A 23,185-nucleotide genomic window follows, 5' to 3' on the forward strand; every position below is an offset into this window, starting at 1 on the left:
TCCCACGCGCAGCTGCGCGGCTGCACACTCTGTAACTGGTGTGCGGCTCTTAAACCACCAACGTTTTGGGCAATTCACGCATTTTCACGCGTGGTGTGATTCTGCGATTCTACAATGCAATATTAGATGCGTTAAGGAAACTCCTCCCACTTCTTAGCGTTTTTTACTAAGCAACTTCAAGCACTGGCGTCGCTTCGTGTTAGAACATCTGCTTGCCCCGCACAGGGCCTGGGTTCGATTCTCACTCTGACCGAATATTTTAAATGCTAAGCATTTCTTAGCGAACCCAAGGCATTTTGAGCGTTTCTATCTATCTATCTATCTATCTATCTATCTATCTATCTATCTATCTATCTATCTATCTATCTATCTATCTATCTATCTATCTATCTATCTATCTATCTATCTATCTATCTATCTATCTATCTATCTATCTATCTATCTATCTATCTATCTATCTAAAGGCGTCCGCAGAAATTTTTCCAGGGGGGTGCATCCATGTGGGGGGGGGGGGTTCACTACCGTGACTTGACCAGCGAGGTTAGCCAATAATATGAAATAACGTGCAAAGTTGACTGGCAGTCCTGAAGGCCGTTTCACACGGATATGCGGACCTTTTGTGTGCTAACCAACGTGTGCAGCTTATTGCTACTGCATAGAAAAATATTATCCGAAATTCCAGGGGGGGGGGGGGCAGCCGCCCCCCCTTGCACCCCCTCCGGACGCCCATCTATCTATCTATCTATCTATCTATCTATCTATCTATCTATCTATCTATCTATCTATCTATCTATCTATCTATCTATTTAGCCGCCTACATCGGGGTGCTCTCGTGATCGCCTCTTTAACTTGGCATAGACATACCCGTAATACACGGGACGCGGTATGCGGGTATGCGCCACAGGTGATTGAAATTTCATATCTCCACAGGAATGGCGAGAACAGACATTGGTAATTTAAATGCGAGAACGTTAAGAAAAACCAACATCGGCAGCGTTGACCCGACCAATCAAAGGAATAAAAATCAGGATTCCAGCAGGAATCGAACCCAAGCGTTCTTCGTGGCAGTCATGTATTATACCACAGAGCCACACCAGGTCTAGAAACTCTTTTGAAAAGTACCCTATGCAGGCGTAATATCGGTGCATCGTCAGATGTGGTTCTAGTGCTGGCTATATTGTTTTATAACAAAGCAACAAACACTACATATGCACACCTACGATACAGGCGTCATATCAGGTTAATGTGAGTTGTGGCTCCAGTATTCGCCCCACTTTTATAGCAGTCTAATAAACATTATATTTGTATCCCTATCATTCAGGAAGCTATATTCAAGCGTTGCTCGGCCCCGGAGGAGCACGCTAACGAAAGTTACGTATGGTATGCACATCATCGCACCGTAAAGTGCACTTCGTTTCGATAATACTGACATTTGTGCTCTGACGTGAGTGCTGACGTTACGTCGGATCATAAGTTGCCATTTAAAAGCCAGTGTTGTCGACGTGCCTGGTAAGCCCACGATGTGAATACAACTACTGCACTTAGAAAAACACGTCGATCCACTTTGCAACGCTTAGCTCAAAGCTAAAAAAATGCAGCATATAACTACTCGCTGAGTGGTTCGCATAAAACCGATTGCCACACCACGTGGGATCTGCGGAAATTTTTTCCTGACATGTCGTCAATACAAATAATGTTAATCGTTATGCTAAACGTAATGGTAACGACTCGCCAGTTGGTGTGGAGATCGTGCTACAGCTATAAAGCATCGAGCATTACGCGCCTCACTTCACTTTGGATGTATATAAATGAAGTGTGTGCTACATTGCTTAAACGTAAAGTAAGCCCACAGCATGCCGCATAAAAGGTATTCGATATTCCCAATGCCATCATTACCATTTCTCCGATATATTCGATGACAGCTGAGAAGAGCGCCGGCTTCTCTTGAATGGCGGCAAGCCGAGATATTTTGGGACACCCGGTCAACGTACTTTCCTTTGAGAAAACAGGCACTGAGCTTCTGATACAGGATGGCAATTCCTCTCGTACTGTCGCGTCACAGCTTTACTTTGTTAATTTTACGATGGCAGCTTGTTCTTTTCTAGGGGAAAACACGCGTGCTATTCTGCCAGCGATCGGTTTCCTGAACCGATAACGACGATGGCTGTCGCGATTGCGCGTCGTTATGACGAGGGCTTCTTTACCGACCTTTACCGACGGCCCTGCCCTCATTCTTTTTTTTTTTCTTTATTGTTTGCTCCTGTTTGCTGGGAAACTCATTTCGGAGTGACTTAACAGTGGTATATGAGACAGCTCTCCAGTTAGGATGATGATGCGTACGAAACAAAGCTAGGTGCTGCGCACTGTGACTATCGCGATGGGACAATATAATATTGATTACAACGATGACTTGTGCCTTGCACTCTCAGAAAAAAGGAGTCATTTTTAAGCTTTTTGGTGAGTCTCTACTTGCCACGTATATGGCTCTCTTTAAAGATAGACGCGAACTCTCTTTTTGGAGATCACTATACTCTGTTCAGATAGTCATAGGAGGCGTGACTCTCTAAAAGAGAGCTAACGTGTGCGTTTATAGAGATTCGTACACCTGGGAAGATCAGGAGTAGTCAAATGAGTAACACATACTCATTCCTCCCCCCCCCCCCCCTAGAGTGTACGATCAGTATAGTGTTGCTAGATCCGGAATATGGATGGATAGAATTTGCAGCTCTTCGAGGAGCAACGTTGCGTTGGGAACAGCAACAGTCAAAGAACTAAACGGGCGCATACCTGAAATGCGTAATCAGTCCACACATGGTCAAACAAACTTCGCCCGCACTTAGTGCCGCTGTGCATCAGAAAAAAACAAACAGGGTTTTTAGATTTTATTTCTCATTTGTTACACCTTAAAATCCACAAAAAGAGGCCGTATATGGACTTACGAAATAGTACAATAAACTACAAAAACTTGAGAAATCACGAAGGGGCTATACGCCGCTGGTATATTTTAAAAGCGCATTAAGACAAAAATAAAACACACGAAATAAGGCCAACTGAAATGCTCCGGGTGCCGTTCTAATGATTGCTTATGTTTCCGTAAGATTCTTAAGAAAATATCAGCAAGCATGGAAAGCAGATAAAAATAAGAATATGAATTCCTTAACGAACCACATGTAATTATAGAAATGGCATACGAAGAGGGAGAGAGATGAAGAGGAAAGCCGGGAGCTTAACAAGATATTAGCATCCAGTTCGCTACCCTGCACTGGGTGAGGAAATAGGGGCCAGAAATAGGGTGTAGAGTGAGAGAGAGAAAATAAAACTAACGCACACACGCAGGAAAAAAGAACAACACACACAGGAAGGGCATTCTGATTACAGTTGTTCAGACAGGCTGGTCGTTCGCGAAAAGCGCTGTAGTGCTTGCAGGGCCTTCTTCTGCGACGCTGTGTCATGTCGACGGCGTAGAACTCTCTCTTCCGACAGCAAGCTGCGCATATTTCATGTATATACAGAAAAGCACCGCGCTGCTTGCAAGTAATAGATGAAGAGCTCACAGGGTCTCTTATGAATTCGATTTAGACAACTCGAAGACGAAATCCGTGTTCTTTTTCTTCTCAATCGATGTATTGATCCGGCCCCGTCATCCTTCGAAAGCTTTGCGCACCTTATGTGGTTCTGCGCTGCATTGAAGATCGGAGGCACCTCACCTGCTTTTGCACTGCCTCCGTGATCGCGTCACTTTTGACCAAGCTACGATATCATGAGGGAAGTAATAATCTGATGTTACGTCACGTCATGTTACAGTGACGTCATGATGACGTTACAAATTTTGGCGATCTGTGACGTCATATGGTGACGCCATCACGTGATTATGTTTTTTTTTTTCATCGCTCGTCCCCGACGCTGCGGTACGCCGACGCCGACTGTCCAATTTCGCGTTTTATGAGGCATCGAATGGCGCGTTCACACTGGGACATTCGGCGGCGAGAGCGCGCGGAATCCGCTTCGGCGGCAGCGATATCCACGCGCACCGATTTTTCCGGCGGCTGACGCCGGATTGCCGCACCGCGAACCAAATGGAGCACGAGTCAAACATTCGAAAAATGGTGGCGCGCTTATGATATTGCAGTCGTCGAAGCCTGTAGCGACAGCGAATCTTTCGCAATCATCCTGTAGTTCTCGGCAAGTGCCAAGTAAGTAAAACACAATTACTGTTGTCACGAGTAGCATTATTACTCTTTGCAATACACCATGTCACGATCTCGCAGAACGGGTAGCATTATTTCGACGTGATCAAGCTTCTCGGGTTTTGCAAACCAGGACGAACCAACCACCACTGCTTTCGTCGCTTCTTCTTCGGCGAATGAATGTTTCTACTCGTCAGACATCGCCCGAAAGTTGCTCTCCAGCAGTTCGACGACCCTGCTCCTGTTTATGTTCTTCGTCATAATGAAATGAGAAGACAACGCAGGGCGCCTCAATCTCCGCGTTCTTTCGCACGAAGGAACGCTGACATCTAGGGCGCCCTAGTTTCGGCGGTGTGGTTGTTAAGTATGGTGAACAACGCGTATTATCAGCGGCAGGAGACTTCCGCTCGCTATAGACGGTAGATACCCCAGTGTGAACGCGGCATAAGGTTAACCCCTTTATAATAACGACTGGGTTTCCCATGGCGGATTACATTTGACCGTTTGGGATTATTTAACGCGCGCCTAGATAAAAGCCCACAGGTGGTGCATTTCGCCCGCCATGGTGGGTAATCGAACCCGACTCCTCAAGATCAGCAGCGCGACACCGTACCTGCTGAGCTACCACGAAGGGTGCTTGCAAAGGCACTGGCTTGATCTTCCGACGCACGCGAGTTTGGATATTTCTTATGCAATAGAAAATTTAGAACACTTCATAAAAGTTGCATGAGTTGACTACGTCACCGCCAATGATATCTTGCAATCTTGAGAACTTTACTGTGCCGCCTGTGGTTAGGAGTAGCTTTCACGAAGGCGTACTCTTTTCGCATAGGAATGGCAGACACCTCAAAATGTGACTCGTGCAATAGCAACGAAACGATAGAACATCTACTGTGTTTCTGTGGACGTTTTGTGAACGAACGAAACGTTCTGCGCGATACGCTGAACAAGTTAGACGACAGACCGTTTTCCGAAGAGAAGATCCTCGGATCGTGGCCCTACGGCATCGCAGGCCAGCAAAGCGACGCGAGCATTACTGCTGTTTTTTAAATCGACCGGCTTAAACGACCGCTTGTAGGCATTCAATGGACAGGTGCATATGTACCCTGACAGTTCCTTCTTCCCTCTTCTTTCTTTCTTTTAATCCCTTCATCCCTTCCCCCCAGCGTAGGGTAGCAAACCGGACGCGCGTCTGGTTAACCTCCCTGCCTTTCCTTCATTTCCTTCCTCCTCCTCCTTGAGAAGCTTGTTGTCTGATTTTTGCCTTATTTCACATGCACATGGCTACTGGTGAACTAGTAAATTCTAAAAATTTTGCACATTAGACTTATCGCATAAAACAGATCTTTATATTCCCTTTTATCCCGCTTGTATAGTAAAAATATAAGAAAAGGATGCGATGTGTACATAACCACGAAAAACTCATAGCGAGTGACCCTCTCTTCGATGATTATTTATTTCCATTTTTTAGAAATGTTGAATTTTATTCTGGGGTTTTACTTGTCCAAACCACGATATCAGGCGCAACGTAGTCAGTCAGGGTCCCTGGCTCATTTTCACCGCCTGGGGTCCTTAAACACGCACCTAAAGAAAAAAAGTACCCGGATGTTGTTGTCTTTCGTCCACATTGAAATGGGGCCCCATGGACGGGAATCGAACCAGCCTCCACGAATTTAGCAGCCTCACACCTTCCCGCCTAGCTACCTATGCAGGTGTGGACGTGCTTTATTTTTATTTTTTCTAAGGCTTACGCCTTAGAAAAAACTCGAAAAATCAAACTCAAAAATTGACCGTTGGCGTCGACGCTGCTGATGCAAAAAATCATAATGGGATAACGTCGCAGATCGCCAAAATTTGTGACGTAGTCATGACGTCAGTATGACGTCACGTCACATAGCGTGACGTGATAGGTCAGCTGCAATAACCACGTTAGGTGCAGAAAGCTTTCGGAGGGGATGGGGAATCAATACATTGGCTTAGAAGAAAAAGAAGGAGAAGATGGCTTTCGCCTTCCAGCCGTCTTAGGCGCATGCGTAATGGACTCTGTGAGCTTTTTTTTTTTTTTAGAACAGTTCACCCAAGATTGTTCTCATCATTTCTAAGGTCTTGCTACTTTCTCTTTTCGCTAAGCTTAGAATTCAAACTCAAAAGAAGTACTTTCTTCTTTTTTTTCTTTTGCTCGTCGTCTTGCTTTTATTCTTTCATGACTTCTTAAACTCTTCCAAGCTCAAAACGTCACTTTCATGCACCAAGAAGAAACAAGTTGATTTCTTCTAAAACAAACTGTCGTGACCTCATTTCAGTTTGAATCACTACCGCATATCCTGCCGTGGTTCACAAAATCAGCGGCATGGACGAATGCACTGCCGAGTAACAACGTTAAACAAAAAATAATAATAATAACAGGAAAGAGCTCCAAGTCTCTTTCTAAATTTACAATTCCACCTCCCTGACGCCGACGACCCATTTTCTTAAATCCATTTGCAGCTATCTCTTGGCGGCAGCGCGTGTGTACGAGACATTACGCCTGCTAAAAGACCTGCAAGAGCCGTCATTTTGAAAAAAAAAAAAAAACTACACGAAAAAGAAAGCATCGCAGAAACAAATATCTGACTTGGAGGTCTTTCAACACGTCATCGCATTGGCCTAATGGCAACAGGACGGGGACACATAATAAGCTGCTCGTTCAAATGCGTCCCTTATTGAATATCTTGAACTTGCCGGAAATGTCTTCCCGTAGGCGCACTGCATGCATAATGGCCGAGTCTTTTTCAATAATTCTTGTTGCCACTGCATAAGCTCACGATTAGGAAAGCGAGATTAAGTGAACTGTTCCTTCAGCGACGCTGGCTCTTTCGATGTGTTTTCTTTTTTTCTTTTTTTGTGTAACATTAACAACAATAAATACTAAGAAATGCGGTATCTGCCTTAGTAGCCTATTTATTTTCTTACTCTGTTGGAGATTCCTTCGAAGTATTAGGTGTCCTACTTGGGTGGGATGCTCGCGCACTTTTCGCTGTAATGGCAATGTCCGTCGTCATGTCTACAATCTGGGCAAGTTGCGGGCACATTTCGCAAGTATTTTTATAACCTGCCGTGGTGGATAACTTGTGGCTCCATGGCGTTGTGATGTTTTAATTGAGGCCTCAGTTCGTGATCACAGATCATCATTCGATAAGAGTCAAGTAAAAGAACACTAATTTTATATGATTTCGATGCCAGTTAAGGAATCCCAAGTGCACGAAATAAATTCCCTGATCTCTTCCCAATATAAAAGTGCTCAGTGATCCGATCATCGTTTTAGAATGCCAACGTCAATAAACTAGTTCCATTTTAGGACAAAATCAACTCTTATATTACAAAAGGTCATGCACTCTATGACATCACACAGTTCACCTTAACGTAGCTATAATTGAGAACGAATAATGTCCGTGGACCTTCTCTTAAGGCTTCGCCCACGCAAAAATGGAACACCAACTCACCAACGTGTGCGGGCTCTGAAAGCGTTCTGGCGGAAAATTATTCTTCGCTGATCACGATGGCACTACCGATGAGAGCTATTATTTCCGCTGCCATTTGCACACGTAATATATACACCCTGAATGGCCTCTGGCACGTGTGCTAATCCGTATGGAGTTGCATGTGTATTTACGTCACCAGCGTTACATTAAGAAACTTGATGTTACAGTAACAAGCTTAGCGGCTTGCGCTATCTCATTTTCCATCGGCCGTGCGTAGAAAAAAAAATAGCAACGTAACTCGGTACAGACGCCGCTTGAGTATGCGAAGTAGCGATACTTGTAGAAAAGGCGCTTCTTTTGTAGCGCATTTTCTTGATTGGAATAAGCCCTGAAGCACTACGCATGGTGGCTAGCGTAACTCAGGGCATTCGAATATCATGCTCAATAGTGAACACGATGCTCAACATGCAATCAACTGTTAGAGCATGATACTATAGGATAACGAGTCCAATCTAGACACTGTGTATTAGAGTCCAATTAAACCAGTAAAAAGCCAATGGCTGACCTATTGTATCGTAGTGGAATAGAGAGTAATCGCAGCTTCTGCGAAACGTCGCAATGAAATGCTCTGTAGAGTGCGTGATCAACGCAGTCTTAATTTACATCGATTTGTACGCGAACCAGTTCATGCTATGTTATAACAAAAGCGTTACGATGCTTCGCTTTGCGTGCGATAAAGTTGATAAAGTGGTTACGGATCGTATAAGTAGTGCACGCGTGGTCATAAAAAAACATGGCTGATCCCTCTGTCATAGGAATCGGTATAACACGAAAGTGACACGTGTCTTCACAGAAGTACTGCTTATTGTGTAGTGATATATGAGAGCTTGTACAATGTCTATTCGTGTTTGGCAGCTATATCACCGTTTGACGTGGATGCACCCATGTTGACAGCATGTCTATATCGCGACGACTAACGCCCATGATCATGATTAAACCGTTGCGCACGGTAGCTGAAGGTGTGAACATATATTTGGACACAGCGAATCGTGAATCCCGCGTAAGGATGATATCAACAAGCTCATAATCAACATTGGTACCCGGTATGCACTTCTTCAAAGCGTCGTCAATTAAGGAGAGAAACGGCATGGTGTGCGCTTTCTAGTAAAGGGTAGCCGACGCCTGTGCTCATGCATACATAACACACACTGCGCTTCAGCAACGCGGGAGGTAGAGGTTCGTAGCCTGAGCCGCAAACGCGTGCGTCCCGCTGGCCTCTGTCTCGCAGGCGCTGCTCTCGCTCCACCAAGGCACGACATTCGCCCATCGAACTCGCGTCCTTTCTGCAACGCATATTGCAGCAGTTTTGTTAGTCGGTGCTCTCGCAATTGAAGCAGTCGGCGGCGGAGAAATCCCGTTGGTGGACGTGGGAGCTGCACTACTCCGATGAGCCGACGCACGCTAACACGAAGCCAAAGGCAAAGAACGTAACTGCGTCAAGGGTGCCTCGGCGACGCCAGCGCGGCCAGTCTACCGCTCTGGTATCGAGACGCTTTAACCATGACCTCCGATATGGCACGCAATCTCGGAGTAAGCGCTAGTAAGTGTCGAGCGTGAAGCATTACTTCTTTTCACATCTCACACACGGCGGCACCGCCCACTCCGCCCGCCGCGAAAGAGAATGTGTGAAAGATATAAGGCGCGTTCGCGCCGTGTGAAGTATCTCCCGAGTTAGCTTAGTCGGTAGTGCGTCGGGCGCTTGCCGTCGCGGCCGCAAAGTCGTGGGTTCGATTCTCTGCGGGGTATCTTTTTCTTAGTTTTTTTCTTTCTCACCTGTTGGCGTCCATTTTATCAACGTCATATCCGTGACGGATGTACTTGGTGGACCCCGGCATAAAACACTTTCGTGTTAAAACGCTACATTTAATGCAGTGGGTCTGATGCTTAGACTTCTTGGCAAAGCTGTAGAGGAAAAAAGCAGCAGGAGTGACAATTTACCAGAGAAGTAAAGTCTCCTTGCTATCTTTAGGATGGGTTGCTCTGTGCCAGCCATTTTCGCGCTTTATAATATTGATCGTGCCTGCCGCTCTTTACTGGCATGCTTGGGAACAAGAGCGCCGTACTTTGCGACTTGCGGCTTCGGTCATAGTTCACTCGAGCTAAAATTTTGCGTTGCAGCTATGCATAGTTCTTCAAAAATGCTATGGCGCGGAAAATATGTAGACATATATACATGAAGTGGCGTTTGTGGGGCTCCTCACATGTCCCTTGTGTCCTCTCTTTTATTAAGATAACAATGATATAGACACTCTCAGGATTTTCCCACCGCCGTCGCTGTCGCCGTCATGTTCCGTATAAAGTCTAAATCGGTCACATCGCCCCGCGCATCGTATGTTCTACACGCGAGTAAAAGCACGCGAACGCTGGTGACTAACGCGGCCAATGCAGACCTGAAAAGAGCCGCCTATTTTCGTCGCACAAAGGGCGCATTGTTCCGCGTGCGAGGCCTGCGGTCGATGGCTCCTGACGCTGAGAGGAAACGCCCGGCGCGTCTTTCGTCAGGCGAAGGAGAATGAAGGGACGTAGGAGGAAGGGGGGGGGGGGCTGCGTCGCTCTCGCAGCAACTGTGTACTCTGATCTTAAAGGCGCATTCGCGAGCGCTATCTCGGCAGACATCAGCAAAGGGCTCGTATACCCTTGTACGTGCTGTTCTCTCACCGCTTACTTCGAGCTGAGACGATAGACAGCACGAAAACTGCTTCGCTCCCGCGACCGGCCGTATTGCCTTACAGCAGCGTTTTGAAGAGTTACTCGAGATCTGATCCTAAAAAGTCAGCTGCTTGGCTTACTTAGTTTACCATTACGATATGGTGCTATAGCATTCATTACTTCGTCATTGTGACGAATGTGTGATTTGTTTAGCAGCGGAGCTGTTCAAGCCGGGCGTTCTTCCGTCCGTCGTGGACAAAAAACCTCGCGGAGCAATGACGTCACCTCGCGTTGCCTAGCCACCCCTGCTGCATCTGTGCATAGCTTCGCGCTCGCTTCGCTATGTCGGTATCTCGCTATCTAGTCCTTGCGCGGCAAGGCCGCCTACTTGACCCAAAAAAGCTGAACGTAGCTTGCACATTTCCACAAGGCTAGAGACACTGCGGAGCTGTGCGGAGCTGATCGGCACCTAGTTGGTCCTGGCCCGAAGCTGAGCACTAGTGGCTATACCACCCGGCAACGCTGCACTCATCTCTGATGCGGGGGCACCTACCGAAACTGAAGGCTTGCTTATGTGATAGTGTAGCATTTTGTGAAATATGGGCGGCACCTTGCTACACTTGGCATCGCTTAGCAAATACTTAGCAATGCCTACCAAAACTTGGCAATACCTAGTAAAACCTGGCAATGCCAAGCGACAGTTAGCATAACCTCGCAATACTTAGCAAAACTTGCCATAAACTAGCAAAACTTTCCAAAACATAGCATAACCTCGCAAAACTTTGCAAAAACTTAGCAAAACCCTCAAAGGACAGGACCAGCTAGGTGCCGATCAGCTCCGCGGTGTGTCTAGGACTCTAGCCTTGGGCCACTAGTGAAAGTTTCGCCCACTTTTTGGAATATATAGCACTAGCAGTCAACTACTTATAAGTTTCGATAACGCACTTCTGAAGGAAAGACAATACGCTGGCCCAATGGTTGTATTAGTGCGTTAAGCCTACCCTATGCTCGCCTATACGTACGCTCTGCATAAGAAGTATCATTTTAGCTGAAGTTAAAAGTTAGTGTGATAACAATGAATTGCACTCCACGCTCTTCCTTTCGCGTCGTACAAACGCAAAAAAAATACTTTACTACACTAACGGGATAGAGACTAACAGGGTTCACGTAAACGAGGGTTAGGACGAGCAACCACGGAGGTCAGTTCTGCCAAACCTCGTGAATGGTGTCAAATTCATGTCTACAAAGCGGAAGTAAGAGTTTATTGACTTCCGTTGCTTCCTTTCTTATCTATTCATAGTTACCCATTTCTTATGATCTAATCGAGTAGCTCGAGGCCTTTTCTTCATTTCCGAATGTAACTGTTTGCTCTCTTACAGGCTCAATGCATCCAAATTTTAGTATTGTTGCAGCATTGATCATTAGTTCTCTTCCTAACTTTCTTATATGCGCAATATCTGAGCTCAGTATGGCTTGCCTTCCTTACGTATCTGTTTACAGCTGCACTTACGAGAACATTGGAACGACGAAGAAGTGTGCGTCTTGCACAGCGCTTTGTTTACCGGATGACAGTTTTTGGTGATTTTTCATGTTCCTCGCGTAGCCATCGGTATTTTATTTGGCTACACTAGAAGTAGACTGCCCTTCACACCCTCCAGGCATGCCTCCGCCGTCGGCGGGCCCCTCGAGGAAACGGAACAGCGAACTCAGCGACGCCGACAGTGAGTCCACCGAACTGTATTCGGCAAGCAGCGACGATTCCGACGATGAATTCACGCCTGTTTACAGTCGGAAACCAAAACGACGATCTATGGGTGCTTCCCCAGCTTCAACCGCATCTACTGTGAAGCCGAAGGAGGCTTCAATGAACTACACCGTCTTATTTGTGCCTGTTTCGCCATCGGACAATCTGAGACACTTGAATCGGCAGACCATCTCGAGGAAACTCGAGTCTCTGGCTCCAAACGAAATCAAGGATGTTCGAGTCAACCCCCGCAAGAATGTCTTAGCTATCGATGTTATACACCAGGCATCTCTGCTTGCTCTGACCAGGGTCACAGACTTCGACGGTATCAAGGTTCGAGCTCACCTTCCCCTTAACAAGGACATGGTGGTAGGTGTAATATACGATGTCGACATCTCCATTCCTTGTGGCGACCTTGCAATGCTCATCAAGGCAGCTAGTGACCATAGCAACATCGTCCAAGTTTCACGTCTGGGCAACTCGCGTTGCGTAAAGATTGTCTTCAAAGGTGACATATTGCCATCCCACGTGAAGGTGGGACACTTTCGTCACGTGGTCCGTCCGTTTACACCACGACCACTCCAGTGCCGTAAATGTCAAAAAATGGGCCATGTCAGCGGAGTTTGCAGGAACGTGGCGATTTGCCCCCGCTGTGCGGAGCCACACAATGCGGAATCCTGCCGAGCAACTGCCCTGAAGTGTACCAACTGCCATGGATCACACGAAGCCTCATCAAGGGACTGTCCATTAGTGAAAAAAGAATGGAGTGTCATGAAACAGATGGTGCGGGACGGCTCGACGCACAAAGAGGCTGCTGACGTGGTGAGAAATAGACAACGACGCTCGCGTCGGCGACGAAGGTCTAAAACTACTGCTACCCAATCTGGATGGACAACGCGATCTCCTACTCCGACAGATCGTCAGACTTCCCTTAAGCAACAGCTACCACCACTGCCGCCACCACCACCGCCCAATGCATCACAATTGGAGAGCCGGAAAGACGCAGAAGCTTTGAAAGCGGCGGCGGATGTCGCGTGGCCCTCGCTGCCACCACTGCGCACTCATAAAGAGCCGATGCAGAATGCCCCGCAGTGTGCTTCATCGTCCACAGATGACTTCCACGACAAGAACCTACAAGTCCTCGCTGTGTTGAGGTCTCTCATGACCACGATGCGCACTCTCCTCAACGGAATGACAACTCCGTCAGCTCAATGCGCTCTGCAAGTTCTCGATTCCTTGGAGCCAGTCCTTGCAAGCCTTTTTTAACATCTCGCAGAGGAACCGATGTTAAATATTTCTCCGTTGTGACTGTCTGTGTGTATGCGGTGAACACTGATGTGTGTGCGCGTATTACTTGTTCCCTCTTTCCTCCTCGCTCTCTCTATTCTTTTTTCTCCCCTTCCCCCTCCCCCCGTGTAGGGTAGCAAACCGGGTACAACCTGGTTAACCTCCCTGCCTTTCCTTCGCTTTTATCTCTCTCTCTCTCTACGAGAGAACCTTTCTTTTTTTCTTTTTTCGCAGGACACTGCACGCGAAATACTATGCGCTCTAGTTAGGCGTCCTCCTGTATTTAATGGATATTAAGTGTTTTGTTTTTCGTGCTCCTTCGCGACTTGTTGACTATAGCAAGTACCAGGCACATTTAAGGCTTGCCCTAACAAGTTCGTTTTGAACTACACGCACTATCGCTCACCAATAAGTAAATCCGGACGTTGAAATTCAAATTGCGTTTGCGGATTTTCTCATTCAAGAACTTTACCTCCACTATCTGTAGTTTTCGCCAAGAAAAATGTTACTTAGGCTACTTAAGAAAAAGCATGTTCGAACATAATCGTGATCATTTTTTGCGCAAGCTTTCGGATGCACCTGTGTGTGTCTCATGTACAAAATATAGCACGTCAATGGTGCGCATAAACTTTCCTCAACTCCTTCTATAATAACGTTCACGTCACCAGTAATGCCGCCCACTCCCTGTTTCCACGAACTGTCCCGAGCTCATTCAGTATTAAAGTCTAAGTTTAATATGCATAACAAGCACTCAGGAGGGCAAGAGAAGAAAGAAACATGTCTCGATTAAATAATGCGGGGCTTACGTGGAAAGCCCTCTGCGCCAACCGATCGATGACTTCGCTTCACTTCGAGCCACGTGCGCCGAAGAGCACGAACTATCAAGCTACACGAGGAGTAGAGCACTGTATTTAGCCAGTGTCTAAAAGAGAGCTCGAATGTCTTTTTCTACAAGAATTTTCTTTTTTTCTGCCACGTGCGCTACAGACTGCATGACAGAATTTTTATGAGACAAAATTGTTATCACTTATGTTGATCATGAATGCAATCTTCTAGGCGTAGAGTCAATGGGTCGCACTTTGTGGAACACTCTTCATATGCAGGTAGAGGAAAGTAAATGCTTCGTGCATTTAGTTCGAAGAACTTATAAAGTTCATAAAGAACTGTGCATATGATGAGAAGTCATAATATTACTAGAAAAAGTAATTATCGAATGCAGCTTGTATAAATATATTCACATATTTGAAAAATAAAGGGATTTTTTCATATATGCATGCTATCATGATTATTATTCGTGATTGGATTCCTATACCGTGGCTCTAAACATCGAAATGTCTCAAGCGAACCTATCTCTTCTGCATACCGTTTATCAGGTAGCGTGACTGTAGCTGACCCGAAAGACGCGGGTTCGATTCCGGCCGTGGCGCTCTCATTTCGATGGAGGTGAAGTGCTATAGAGGCCCGGCTGCTGTGCGATGTCAGTGCACGTTAAAACACACTAATAGTTAAAATTTCGCGTACCCTCCACTATGGCGTGAGTCATAATCATATCGTGAATTTGACATGCAAAATCCCTGATATTGTTAGTATTATTATTAGTGTAATTGTGAAAGAAATCATAAAACCACAGTTAAACTTGCGCCCCGCCACGCTTGTCTAGTGGTTATGGCGCTCGACTGCTGACCGGAAGGTCGCAGGATTGAATCCCGGCCGCGGAGGCTGCATTTTCGATGGAGGCGAAAATGTTTGTGGCCCGTGTACTTAGATTTAGGTGCACGTTAAAGAACCCCAGCTGGTTGAAATTTCCGGTGCCCTCCACTACGGCGTCTCTCATAATCATATCGTGATTTTGGAACGTTAAACTCCAGACATTATTATTACAGTTACACAAGCATGTCTGGTATTGCTGAGGCTTGCTCGGAGCTCAGCGCTGCACTGTCGGTAGCGTGTTCTTTCCGTATGTTGTCATGTGCAGTGGAGATTTCCAAAGCGCTTTACAGTCTCGCTGGCCTGTGCAATATCGCGATTCCGCCACTATTTCGAGTTGGGCTACTGGCCAATGTTAACTGTTCGTGCCAAGGTTGGCGAAATCTAATTTTCCAATGCCCGAAACAATTGGCGCAAGGCATATGACGCCATAGCTTTAGTTGCGCCCCGTGTACTATTGCGGAGCCACAACAGCACTTGCGTGCGCGCGCAGTTCTTTTTCACATTTTCTGGTGATGCCTAAAGTAGCAAAGGTATCTGCCCTGTAGGATATTAATGTCTTAAAACACACACAGAACTTAGAAAAGCCAGAAATACCAATTCACACGACCAACCAACATTTGAAGAGAGTGCCATAGCTTTTGCGCCAAAGCTCGTATTATACACTCAGGCATATTTGCCCATATTTTTAATCTGGCTTGCTTCGCAGTGTCTAAAAATTAGGCATTTTAACACTGAACATGAAAGCTTAACAATAATCGACTCGTTCATAACGTACACTAATCACTAGTTCCTCATAGTGCATGATGACCCCCCCCCCCTCTTTCCTCTTCATAGAATTATCAATATTCTATCGTAGTATTTGCATTGGATGCACATTGCCTCCAACATACGTAGTATGCGTGCGCCATCAGTGTGCTCCGCCACGGCATTGGCGGGCTGGAGGTGTTGACAGGCGTTCGGCTCGTGTTGAAAGCGAAGCCGTCACCGCACGCCTTTCATCGCTTCGTACTGCACTCTCGTGCTCGGCGCCGCAGTTCCCATCAACGGCCCACTTCACCGCGCTTATAGGGCTCATATACAAATGCTGCGTGAGGGTTGGAGCCTTTCTTAGTTTCTGAATTGTGATGCGTACTGCGTAGCCAGACAACGTCTCGCAGCAGTTCGGGCAACGAAAGTGGATGTAAGAAAAAAATGCTTATTATTAACCTGAAAGAGCCTCGCGAAAACCAAATGTTGGAAGGATCGGCAGAAGTCTCAGGTGCCTCAAGCGCTACGACAGCAGGTGGTCCCGAACAGACTGCGCGAGGTCATTATACAGACAAGTACGCGACAGCGCTGGCAGCTAGCGGTATTCTAAAGAACAAAGAAGAAAAAAGTGGTGTCAGTTTCGGCCTATTCTGCTTAGTGTTCTGCGAAGAGGTATAAATTATTCTGAGAAACGGATGTACTTACCTGGCGACCGCGATGCAAGATGATATGAGGGCCATGCAGTGTTTACTGTAGTAGAGTCTAGCAGTGGGTTTCGTTCGGCTTGCATTATCCGTGCTAGCGCAGAATTTTCGTACATGCGTTGTGTTTGTGATCTGGGAAGCTTCTCTTTGTATATTTTTGCTCTATTCGTGGGCGCTCTATTCGTGGGCTTTTTTTTTAAACCTCGCTTTTCTGGGCTGAAAGTTTAGAATGGCCGGCCTTTTGAGAAGCCGAAACAGATATTTCGCAGCTAATAAACAACAAACTAAAAGAAGAAGACCTCGCCATGACAAACGCGACACGTACGAGCGGCCTCGCGAACGCCACGATCGATATTCCGAGCTGTACATCTGGTCTCGCCTCGAGGTTTTATCCTTCGCCCTTCGGTTTCCTTTAGCCCTACATATCCGGAGACGAGGAACCAAGCCAGGGGCCGAACTCTGTCCCGTCCATGCAAAGAACTCTCAATTTTGCATGAACGAAAGAAAAAAAAAGACGATATAAACGTAACAGTAGGCAAATCGGGTCGCAGGAGGCGACCGCCGTGCAAGTCAAACGTGCCCACCATCAGGAAGAAGGCCGGAAGCCAGAAACGTTTCGCGTGTCCTTTATTTATTTTTTTGATGCATGCACTCGCTCGCGTGGCTCTTGCCTATGCGGCTCCGTATTTGTCGTAGCCCCTGGCATTTTACGTGACCCGGGATGTCTGATCTAAGTGATTAATCCCGCTGCGTCACACTGCGTCGCGTGTAGCCTACGTGTCCACAACAGGGCGTGCCCCAATTCTTGCTGTAGAATTTGCTCTTGCTTGTGATGGAGAAAAATAGGTACATTTATTTGTAAAGCTAAACATTGCTTTAAAAATAAGACATTCAACAGAATGCACAGAACGCTCTGTACTTTAAGGTCACTGTTTCAGGGCCTGGTAACGATGTTAGGTGCCGCTTATCTAGGGAACGAATGAGAAGAGGACGAAATGTTCCCTGTTTCGCCTTTTGTCTTGTTGTGACCCCGATCAGTGAGCTCATGTAAATATTGTGAATACATCTATCTTCCGACGTTTCTCCGTAAGGATATGGTCGATGATAATACTAGGCTGAGTCCTAGACGATGATTTGAAGTTGTCGGAACAACTTTTGAGCGACCTCCGTTTTTTCCACGCAACATTATTCTGGAAGGCGGTTTACCTTGGGATGAGAAATACGGAATCGATTTTAACTTGCAAAAATAACCTGCTGTCAATTATTGTCCTGGAGACAGTGGTACTTCAAGGCAACACTGTTCTCCGCAGCAATTTATTGGACTGTAAGGATGTGACCGAAGCTCTATTCAAAAAAAAAAGAAAGAAGAAAAGAAGCAGGCGCCAGAAGAAGAAAACCAGAAGAGATGAGATGGTGGCTTTGTATGAATAAGGAAGGTAAAGTACAGATAAATGCCCATAAATATAACACTACTGCATGCATGTCCATATACAGTACCCCGCTTTCCTTGAATGATGGCAGCACTCTACATGAGATGTACCAAGTGATGCACAGAATACATACGAATGTCTTGTGTAAACTTCTTCTGCTGAGATAACAAAATTCAGAAGCTAAATGTTCGAACGTTCGGATTGAAATCACCTTTAAAAACAGCCATGGGGCATTTCACTCTGTGAAGTATTACATATGATTGTCTAGCTCTAATATATGTAGCAAACAAAAGCAGCCTTTCTGCTAGAATTGTACCCCAGCAACATTCTGGCCATTGGCAAATTTTGGCAACGCTTTCAATAACATTCTTGTTTCTGGCATCATGATTACCTTTGTGCTACTTTTAACTCCGTAAACTCCGTATCGGTTTCCAGTTCAGGAAAATGCCGCTAGATTTTAAAAGAAAGAACATCGTATATTTCTTGTACATTTTGGTGCAATTATTTCTTTTACACCATCATCGCATAAATCATAGACGTGTATCAATCAGGATTTTATCTCTTGCGGAATATGCAAACCTACAAGGGCTAGGTGTCGCAGGGAACAGGATTGATAAGTAGCGCATTTTCGAAAGCCTTAGATTTTTTAGCGTATTGGTACTAACTCTAAAAAGCCAAGAATTCTTATACTTTGCTGCGCATGGTAAGCACCCACTGTGGTGTAGGCTTTTGTGCCTACAGTGTTAGGTTCAAAGCACAATGTTTTAGAACGATACTGACACCACGTGACTGCAATAAAGCTTAAGATAAGCACAGCTGCAACGGGTTTAGGCTCAACATAGTAGCGCTAGTACGCGTCCGCTTGACTTTGTTCGTGTCCTCTCAATAACGCTTTGCTAATGAAGGAAAGACGAATTCCTGCGCTTGTAGTTCTGTAATTGCGTGAGTACCAGTAAAATCTTTTCTGCCTGTGAATAGTTTCTATGGTACCTCGTCTCAAAACTTTCAGTTCTCAAAGCTATGCTTAGAAAGTAAACTCCGCTGACCTCATGCTTGCATCAAGAGTAACTCTAACTAATAGCCTAAAGCGTGCTGATATTCAAAGTCCCAACGCTGTTCACCGGTAGCGTGTTTCGAAACAGTCGAATTTCTGCGCTACTGACTATGCTGACAGTGCCTGAGGGCTACACACATTGTCCCTTGAACGCCGAAATATTGGTTAAAGGATGACCCCGGGCTAACGTATGACGAGCTTGGCAGCAGGCAGTGCACTTCTGATAGTACTGCACAGAGCAATATTCCCAGCAGCGTGTCCCCACGAGCGCGCCTCGGTTGTCCACCATGGGTAGTTGCTCTGTAGAGAAGCAAGGGAACGAAGAAGTCCAGCAGCAGATGTTGAAACTCGGTTCTCCTTGTTTGGCCCTTGCAAGGTCGGACCACAATAGGAAGGACACGAACAATGTTCCCGTCTCATCATAGCCGAGCCGGGCCGGATACGTTCTCCCCCACAACTGAACCCGTGGTATTTGCACGCCGCTTCGCGTGAGGCATGCGCGACGCTTCTTTGCAACATACGAGTGTGCGCGGTAAAGCTTAACGGATGGAAGCGATGGCTGCGGGCCGTCAGAGCCCCGACGGCTCTTTGCGCGCGCAGCAAGCGCAACAAACAACGCCGCCCGAGCGGATATTGAATGGCCTCCGGTGCGTCGAGAAGGGAGGGAGGAAGCGTGTCGTGTCGAGCTGTTTGTCTTTGTCGGCGCTGCTGCTGGACTTTTTTTTTTCCCCGGAAGAGCGTCAAATATTGGGTCACGCGAAAGAAGAAGAAAAAAAAGGGGGCGGAAATTTATGAATGTTCTGTTTATGTGTGCTCGCAGCAGCGCAGATCCGACATGTTATACGACGAAATAGCTCGTATAACATCCGAAACTCCCGCGGCCTGTGAGGCTAGCTAAACAGCAAGAAAGGATACTGGTAATATTTTGTTCGCGGCTAACAAAAATTTTTGATGATCTACATGGCCGTTTCATCGCAGAGATTGCGTGCGCTATGCACATAAGGACAAGCGAACGACGTAAACACATTGATATTTTTTTTTGTTTCTTTGTAGCAGTGCGCGTGGAGTTTGTACTGCTGTTTTTGTCGAACGCGTGCACACGGTTCGAAAAAAGAACCGGACGACGTACACCGAGTACACGAGAATAATGTTGAGCCAACAACGTTGGACATATACCAGCATAAGTCAGGTTAAATCGCTTCGTGTATCCAGTGCGGCGTTTTTTCATTTTCTTTTTCTGTTTCTTTCTCTTGCCTTAACCTAACACATGGCGGAATGTCACGTACTTATTGAGTACGCGGAACGAGCTGCTGCTTGGGTAATGAAAAAAAAAAGGCATGTTGAAGCGGACTCGCCTTATGATATAAATGTAATGATATCTGAATGCATAGTGAAAGCACGCCGGGTGCTATTGCTCTTCATATAACTTAGCATTTGGTTTAACTTTTTCATTGAGTGTACAAACTAATATATTTTCATCTGAGCGACAAAAGTGTTACCGTTCTTGTCTACTGTCCTGAAGAGATTACCCGTAACCCATACAGTGGTCAAAAACCGGAATTAAATTTTATGGAAGATAGCGATGAACAACACTTGCTGTTTGTTAAACACACTTCGGCATATTAAGAAGAAGCTGCTTATCCAATCTTCATGTTTCTCCTAGAATAGAATTCAATAATGTAGAAAATGATGCATCGGGTGCTGTGTTCGTTCTTTACTTTGTGTCAAACAACCAAAAAGACACACATCGGCGGTCGTCGAATATTCTTCGACCCTGTTCTTTCACTCTAACAATGCTTGCTCGATTTCATACGGTGGTTCTTGAAAATTGGACACAAACTGCACCAGCCCTCTTCCATTCTTTTTAATTGTCCCTGTTGTCGACTCATGAATCATACCGGTGAGAAACTGTACGTTCATTAAGTTCTATGTCACAGAAACTGCGTGAGTTGAGCAATACTGATCCGTCCAACACTGTACTCACTTCTTATTCTACAGGGATTAAAACATCGAACTGGCCAGACTTGCAACGTTTATTCGTGGTGCGTTTGATTTGCATTTGATGATGAAATCATTGATGCATAAACACGAATGATTTCAGACTGTTTAACACACATCGCATTTCAAAGTACTGGCAAGTGATATGCCTATTCCCTGATCTTTAAAATTTATTATTCGTGCCACTCGTAGTCATCTACACCACCACACCTTCGTGTTTCTACCCTACTTCTGTCGTACCGCTTAGCCACTTACCGAGCACTGCAGCCACATAACATTCACGCCTTAGCTCGCCACGAGGCCTTCACCGAACTTCTTTTCTTCCTCTGTCTCTTCATCAAAAAAAAAAAAGAAAGCAGCCCCTCGCCTCTGCGCTGTCCACAATTTTTCTCGGCCTTCTTTTCTACCAAGGCATGGTCGCTTACACATTTGCGTCTAGCACTCCAGTATTATCACATTAGAAACTGCATAATGCCACTAACCAGTCACAATTGAAAGAGAAGTCACCAGCAGAGAAAATTTCAGCAACCAATTTTTTGAAGTGCAGGAAAGTAAGCTCAATGACAATACTTAGGGTGCCAAAAACCTAACCGTGTGTAATAGAAAAGCAAAGATTAGCATATACTTTTCTTATCAATGGGTAAGTACTCTTATGCTGAGAGGGTGCTAAAAAACTATAAACGGACTCTTGAGAACAATTCCGCAACTACCCTCCTCCCCCCCTCACACGCACACACACCCTTAACCAATTTAAGGAAGGCCCAGAAGGCTTCCTTACACGGAAAGAAGGGAGGCAGAGAGGTTAACGATAAAACGTCTGGTTGGCTACCCTGCGCTGTAGGATTGGGAAAGGGCAATGAAGAGGTGAGAGGCATAAGGAAAAATTAAAGAAGAAATGGAGCAATAAACTGGTTGACGCGTTTAACCGCACCTTAAACTAAGCTTCTGAAATATCCGAGGGTTACGACTCCCAGCCACTGTGACGTTGAGTACGCGGAGCATATTTGAAAACCTTTTCGCGTCGTTGTCAAGAGTCACTGATGTAGCGCTTTAGAATGAGGAAAAGTCTTTTTGCGATGAGGCGACCTGAGACGTTTTAATGACGCTAAATGAAGCGAGTTACAACACGGGCACTTTCTGACCACTGAAGCTCAGATCTACGGCTCACTCTACTTTAAGTTTGGATCACAGGAGAATTTCAAAACTTACCGCAGATGGCTAAATAGACAGCCAAGTGATCAGGGGCCACTTTATGTCCAATTCCAATTCTGACGAACGCATGAAGATAGCTTCGAAAAGACGGCATCGAAGTATAAACATAACAATCCCACCCCTTTAGGCAACGAGCACAGGCAAAAGCCTATTCTTTCGCTACGTTGACGTTCTCAGTAGCGAGGGTTTCGATGTGGGCTTGCTGTGAACACATCTTCAGTAAGCTTCCTTGAAGCGCAAATAAAGGAATGGACAAATGTCCAGTCTGTGTGTGTCCTACATGTGTACCTACATTTGTCCAGTCTTTTATTTGGGCTTTAACGAAGCTTACTGAATTTCTCAGCCGACTGCATTGTTCATAAAGGCACCCCTTCCCCCCCCGAAGCTTACCTGATGCACCTGAGCACCTTACCTGATGCTGCACTCTAAAAACGAGATCATTCACGTTTGACCAAGGGAAGGGGTCATGTGAGACGACATGCATGGGATATTCGTGCCGTAGTTCATGACGTCGTGATGACGGCAGCAGTTTGGCATTTAATGACTGTCACAGGATGAAGTGATGTGACATCGAAGTCATGCGACTTCAGTTACCTTTCGTTCATTCACTTGAGTGTCAGCGACTTTTTACCATCTTTTATTGCAGACTTTTCTTTTAGTGTTCGTGTTGAGAATGGTTGGCGGATTTTTCCGCTCCTGCAGACATATGATGCTTTAGCATTAAAACAATGCAGGCTACAGTGCTGCCCAGATAAGACGGTGGTTCGGCATGAAGCTTAAAAGTCACCGGCAAGGGCGCCTGCGAACAGAAAAGTGTATCCATGGTTTCTTATGCGCTTCTTGGAAGCTAAACTGAGTTCTTTTCTGGTTGGGACATGAAATTGCATACTAAGCAGTTTATAGTGTGACTTGGATAGAGTGACATTACCGAATTCGATGCCT

At 45.8% G+C, this 23,185-nt stretch overlaps 1 protein-coding gene across 1 annotated transcript in view; it reads left to right on the forward strand.

Annotated features, from left to right (window-relative positions):
• The window catches only part of LOC119394340 (uncharacterized), a 54,081-nt gene that overhangs the window by 13,037 nt on the left and 17,859 nt on the right, over nt 1-23,185 (forward strand). The window lies entirely within an intron of this gene.

The sequence above is a fragment of the Rhipicephalus sanguineus genome, chromosome 5 (genome assembly GCF_013339695.2).
Source record: "Rhipicephalus sanguineus isolate Rsan-2018 chromosome 5, BIME_Rsan_1.4, whole genome shotgun sequence".
Classification (NCBI taxonomy): Eukaryota; Metazoa; Arthropoda; class Arachnida; order Ixodida; family Ixodidae; genus Rhipicephalus; species Rhipicephalus sanguineus.